At 44.2% G+C, this 6,455-nt stretch overlaps 1 pseudogene; it reads left to right on the forward strand.

Annotated features, from left to right (window-relative positions):
* Positions 1–460: 460 nt before the first annotated feature.
* LOC119891108 lies at positions 461–6,032 on the forward strand (annotated as a pseudogene).
* Positions 6,033–6,455: the final 423 nt, after the last annotated feature.

Raw genomic sequence — 6,455 nt, forward strand, 5'->3', positions numbered from 1 at the left:
TAAATGCCACTTTATTCTAAATACAACCACCAACTATGGTGATTAGAATTACAATAACAATAGGAGTGGGTTGGGGCGGGGGTGGGGGGGGGGGGGCTTTATCCCTCTGCTCGTCCATAAATCGCATCAAATGACAGTCGGCCAGTGAAGAGTTAAAGGGAGGAGACGGAGAGTGACACGCCTCATTGGGTAGATTATGTGCCGCAAACAAAAAGTGTGTGTCGGTGTGCCAGTCAGCCAGAGCATCGGGCCCCATCTGCACTCAACTCTCTCTCTCTGTCTCCCTTTATCCGTCCAGCTCTCTCTACCCCGCCCGGTCACTTCCAGTGTCGGCGAGAATCTGCAGCAGCACTGTCACTTTCACCACACCAGGGGGGAAATGTACTGACACAACGGACCAGACCGGGAGCGCATCACCATCTCCATCACCTCCATCACCGTCACCGCATCCCCCTGCTTGTTTCGGGCTTTTCCCCTTATTTTTAGCCGGGGGTGCACACGGGTTTTGATTCGCAGCATCGCTCGCAATTCGTTTGTGGATTATTGTTCCTCCTCATCGACGGAAAGGTAGGTTTGTGCAATGCAAAGCTGTGTGTGGTTTGGATAGTTTCAGAGGAGGCGAGGGGACGGTTTCTGGGTTTGTTTTGCGCGGCACATGCAGCCACAAATCCTGCAGGCGCTGAAAGCGGCGCAGAGAGATGAAAAAATAAATTAAGCCAAACGCAGATGTTTCAGCGCCGCGCTCAAACCCCGCAATTCAGTCACAGCGCTGATTTAGGACAGTTTTCCGGCTGGCACGGCTTTAGCAGATGGGTTAACACCCCCCCACCCCCGTCTCTTCTCGCCCCTACCTCACCCGCAGTGGGTTTGCATGAGAGGAAGGCTGCTTTCCCCCAGTTTATGGATGTGCAAACATTCCGCTCTTTAGCCTATCTTATCTCCTATTTGAGCCTGGCCGTGATACACATCATTCGTCTAATAGTTTTTGTGTTTTTCTTCCATGTGAAGCGACAGTTTGTGATCATCCGAACATAATTCTGTAAGGTACCGGAAACGAATTCTTTAGCCTGGCAGCGCAAAGAGCCACTTTGGAAAGGCTCTCTGTTGCACCGTGCGCAAAATGTTGCACAGAAGCTTTCTGTTGCTGTAGAGCTTCTTATGGAGGTATGCAATGCTCCAATTCAGTGGGATTGAACAAGAAGACTTTTATTAATGAGCGTCTCTGGTTATTTAATCAGATTCCCCTCTTTTGTATTTAAAAAATCAGAAAGGAAAAACAGAACCAGAAGCAAGGAGAGCCTCGCTTTTCCTGCGCGTGCAGCCACTCAGCAACAGCCGATATTAGATGGAAGAAGGCTGCTCATCTGTTCCTACTAGCCTACTTGTCATGAGTGCAGTTGTTAATATGAGTGCATTTATTTCTGAATTGGTTCAGATGCGCAAATTGCAGGTTGCTTCGCGATTTTTGCGCAGAAAGGAACAAACTGTTGACCCGACTGTGGATTTCTTTAGTTAATTTATTTTTCCAATTACTTTGTTACTTTATATTGCACAAGCTGTGTCACGGTAGAAGTTCTTTGAGTGGTTCGTCGATTTAGGTTAATAAATGTTATATTTAAACTGTAGCAGAATTTAACTTTAAATTTAAAATTATCAGAAAAATAGTGCGGCGGCTGAAATAATACACAAAACTCGCACAATAGGCCCCAAAAGCAACAGTAAAGAGTTGTGATTATTATTTCGTAATGTTCAATGTCAAAAACATTTGGTGCCACAATAATTTACCCCACAGACTAGAATATGATTATTTCAGCTATTTAGGAATGACTTTTTTAAGGAATGCGTTTTCTTCGCATTTACAGCAGAGCCTTTGGTCATTATTGTTATTCTCTATTATTTTTATGTTATACGACTGTCCTGTGAGCCTCATTTACGGCCGAACAAGTGTATCAGGTGCAGGTTTCCTGCGCACAGTTTCTACTGTATTCAACAGCACAGGGAGGAGAGTGAAAGAGCCGCAGCCGTCTAAACACACACATTCAGAGGTTAGAAAAGGGGAAAAGAAATAATTAACTGGTCGTGCTGCTTAATTACAGTCTCGAGGGGAACGTGGTGGATTATGGTAATGAGGCGGCATACGCTGCCGCTTGTAGAAAGGAGAATGGTTGGTTGACATGAAATCACTGACTTTGACAGTCGCTTGAAACCAATTGGACATGCTCTCTCCATTGGACATGCACGGACCTCAGCAGCTCCTCCTGAGAGGGTTTCTTAAATTCCCCCACCACCCCACCCCCCCAAAAAAGAATAAAGCTCCTGTAGTAATTCTATAATACGATTTTAGACAAATGAACATGTCACAGCAAACCCATAAACCCTTAATATAAGAGTAATAGCCTATTAAAATGATAGAAGATACAATAATAAATACATACCCTAAAGCACGATAAAGCTAAAGTAAATAGCTCTCGGAGACCACAATATTATGGATTTTTTTCGTTCTGAATGCCGCCAATCATAATAATTACAGCTGAACAGACAAGAGCAAGTGGAGCCCGTATAGGCCTACTAATGCTAATATTATTAATAATATTAATACTAGTGCCAATACTCAGTACAATAATGAAAAATACAAGCTAATTATATGGTAATCAACCGTCTAACCATCTAATATTAATGAAAAAATACAGTTTTTGATATTATTATATTTCATCAAATATATGACATAATCCGATATTATTATATTATTATTATATTATTATATTATTATTATTATTATTATTATTATACAGCATTAGCCTATTATATTTCGTCTTTTTTATTTGGCTAAATGTTCTTGTTCTTATATAATTGACAATGTTGGGAAAGCATATCATTAAGATGCTGAAGGTGATGCCGTCATGAACTTATTACGGGGTTTGAATTAATTAGAATGCTGGCCAAAAAAAGAAAGAGAGAATGGGCCCCCAAATGACGCCCTTGACAGCTGGTTTAGCCAATCTGTCTAGGAAGAGATTTATTTTCTATCAGCAGTGACAGTGGAGGCTAAACCCCCTAAACAACCACTTTACACAACTTTAGATTTAAATTTATGGCGCTGATTCAAATTTAGAGGGAATAAAGTATTGGGACAAAAAAACAGATTATTATAAAACAGATATAATTATTTGGATTTTTTGTTGTTTCCCGACTGCTTGACTCATGTCTCTGGTCTTCCCCTGTCTCTGCAGTGTGAAATGGAGGAGTCCAGCTCTCAGAAGTTGGTGTGGGATGGGGACGCCAAAGCAGTCCAGCAGGTCTGACGGACATTTTTACCAGCGTCTACACGACGTGTGACATCCCAGAAAAACGCCATTTCGGGCCTTGTGTGTTGAGCCACACGTCGCTGTATGACAGCATCGCCTTCATAGCTCTGAAATCCACCGACAAACGCACCGCACCTTATATATTCAGGGTAAGAGGATCTTATGTTAAATGTTCTTTTATTGTAGGCTATTAAAAGTGCCCCAGAATATATTTTAGAATTTTTTTTAATTAGCCCACTATTTTCTATTTAATTTAAAAGACAAATTGTCCCAGTTAGCATTTTAACAGGCCTGTGAAAATCTCCATCATTTTGCTTTTCTTGCTGAGCAGCTCCAGATACAGCAAATATATTATCACAGATTTAGGCCCTTGTCCTATTTTGCACAGCAACACTGAAGCAAGGAGCTGAAAATTAAAGACATATTCCCAAAAATGAGCAAACATACTATAACAATTACATGTTGGTAGATCTGTGCATTTAAATTTTAAAAAGCCCTGAACTCTAGGCTGCAACAAAATCTCACCTAAACAAGTCACTGGATCCTTCAGAGCCACGAAAATCCACGAAAATATATTTCTACAAGAAGGGAAGAATATGCACAGTCCACATTTTGTTGAAGTGAAAATCTATTTAAACAGTTGCTTCACATTGTCCATAATAGTGAAATGTGTCTTACTGCCTTGTTTCAAGATGTGAACACTTGTGAACATAAATAAATATTTTGTCTAGAGTGGTTGTGTAAAATCATATGTCCTTATTTGCAGTATTTTCATTTATAATTTTTTTTTAATTAGGCAGAATGTTTACCTGATGCAATAACTAGTGGATGTGTGTGTACAGGTGGACACATCAGCGGCCAACAGCACCTCAGAGGGCTTGAGTGGCTGCGGCTGGTGCAGTCCGCTCGGGACAAAGAGGAACAGAATCTAGAGGCCTACGTGAAGAACGGCCAGCTCTTCTACCGCTCGCTCCGCCGGATCGAGAAGGACGAGGAGCTGCTGGTCTGGTACGGCAAAGACCTCATTGACCTGCTCCTGCTCAGCTCCAGCAGAGCGCCCGCCAAGAGCAAAGGTGAGTCAACTGAAATCATGTCCTCTCTGGACAGTAAACTGCCCAAGTTGAGTCTCTGTATCAATCACCATAATAATCACATTATCATTGGTCTTTATTTAACTTCACAATGACTACATATTACCTCGGCAGCTTCTTTTGAAATACATTCTCACTTGAATAGTTTTCATCATTGGTAAATTTAGGAGGTCTTGTATTGTTGCCCAATTTTGGACATTGTATAAATTTAATGAAATTCACATTTATTCAGAATCCAGTACAAAGCTAATAATTCTTGCATTATTATAAGAAACCAGACTTAAACTGGACTGTTTCAAGATAGTCTCTTATGTCACAATTAATTTCTGTCTGTCTTCCCAGGCTCGTCACCATTCATGTCCTGACTGCAGCCAGAGGTTCCAGTTTGAGTTTCCATTCTTGGCCCATCTCCGGTTCCGTTGCACCAAAAGATTGCAGAGCATCACAGGGGCCGACGAGGAGCCCGGCAAAGAGAGCAGCACTGAACCAAACACCACCCCAACCAGGACCAGCCCAAAGCTCGGCCGCTCCGAGGGCTTCAGCAGCTCAGGACAGCAACAAACCCTCCACAGACTTTCATAACCTGGCCAGGGATCTAGAGAACAACCGGACCAGCCCGCCGAGCGACAAGGAGGCAGAGATCTGCAGCGAGAGCTCGGGGAAGAGGAAGTTCTCGGAAATAGAGGACAGGGAGTGCCGAGGCCCAGCCTTCCACAATCCAAGTCTAAAGACGAGCTTGCAACGTCTGCACAGAACTACAGAGGAGTGTACGGCCTGGAGGAGAACCACAGGGCCTTCTCCCCGCCGGGCTCCACACAGCTTGGTGAGGTCAAGCGCAGCGCCTTCACCGAGGTAAAGAAGTCACCCCAGAACCTCAAACACCATACCGGCAACAAAAACCTCCAAAGCTCCAACTCTGAAAACAAAGATGGCGGTCGTCCAAGCAGCAATCCATCAGACAAGCACCTCAACATCAGACAGGTGCTGTCAGAGACCCAGCCGCCACAAACCTCACCCATGGGCAGCGCTTTCACCTCTGTTAGCCAGCAAGGTGGCGGCAGCGGTGGAGAGAGGAAGAGCGCCTTCAGCCAGCCATCTCGCTCCTCCTTCTCTCAGATCTCACCGCTGGTGATGCCGCCCAAGCTGCTGGACTGCCACCCAGCGGTGGGCGACACCATCTCCTCCAGCAGACTCTACCAGGCCGACCACCTTGCCGCCAAACTACAGGGCGCAGAACTGGGCGCCAACTGCCCCGTGCCAGGCGGCATGGCCAAGCAGAGCCCCTTTGTGTATGCCACCGCCTTCTGGCCCAAGAACTCCGGGCCTATCCAGCTTCAGATGCCCTCGGCGCTCACCCTCTTGCCGCCCTCCTTCACCTCCCTCTGCCTTCCGGCGCAGAATTGGTGCGCCAAGTGTAACGCCTCCTTCCGCATGACCTCGGACTTGGTTTACCACATGCGATCCCACCACAAAAAGGAGTACGCCATGGAGCCTCTGGTAAGCGGCGGCGCGAGGAGAAACTCAAGTGCCCCATTTGCAACGAGTCCTTCCGGGAGAGGCATCACCTGTCACGTCACATGACCTCCCATAACTGACTTTTAAAGACTAACAAGGGAGGGACTTTTTTTTTTTACAAGGAGGGACTATGACCCTGCCTGGATTTAAGCAGTCTGAATGGAAATAGGCCACTTAAAATACACAAACACCCCTTGCACTTGTTTTCACTTTGAACTATGATCTTCTAATTCCTTTTCGGTCTGTTTCCTCTTTCTCCCCTGTACAAAATGTCATGTTTTGGGTGTATGCAAATGCGTTTCAACTTCAATGAAACTGAATCTATTTATGAAGCACTTAAAAGTTTGAGAATAAGGGATGATTTAAATATGTGTAAATGTACAGTAAGTTGGATTTATATCATATAAATGCAAATATAAAGAAGAATACCAATGTAGTCACACGTCATGGTTTACAACACAGCAAGTTTTTTCATGTCTGCGATGAATATGGACATAAATTGGGGATATTATGTCAGACTATATTTCAGAGTGCATGTATTATT

Source organism: Micropterus salmoides, unplaced genomic scaffold (genome assembly GCF_014851395.1).
Source record: "Micropterus salmoides isolate LMB-PRFRI ecotype aquatic unplaced genomic scaffold, ASM1485139v1 Ms_hic_scaffold_7, whole genome shotgun sequence".
NCBI lineage: Eukaryota > Metazoa > Chordata > Actinopteri > Centrarchiformes > Centrarchidae > Micropterus > Micropterus salmoides.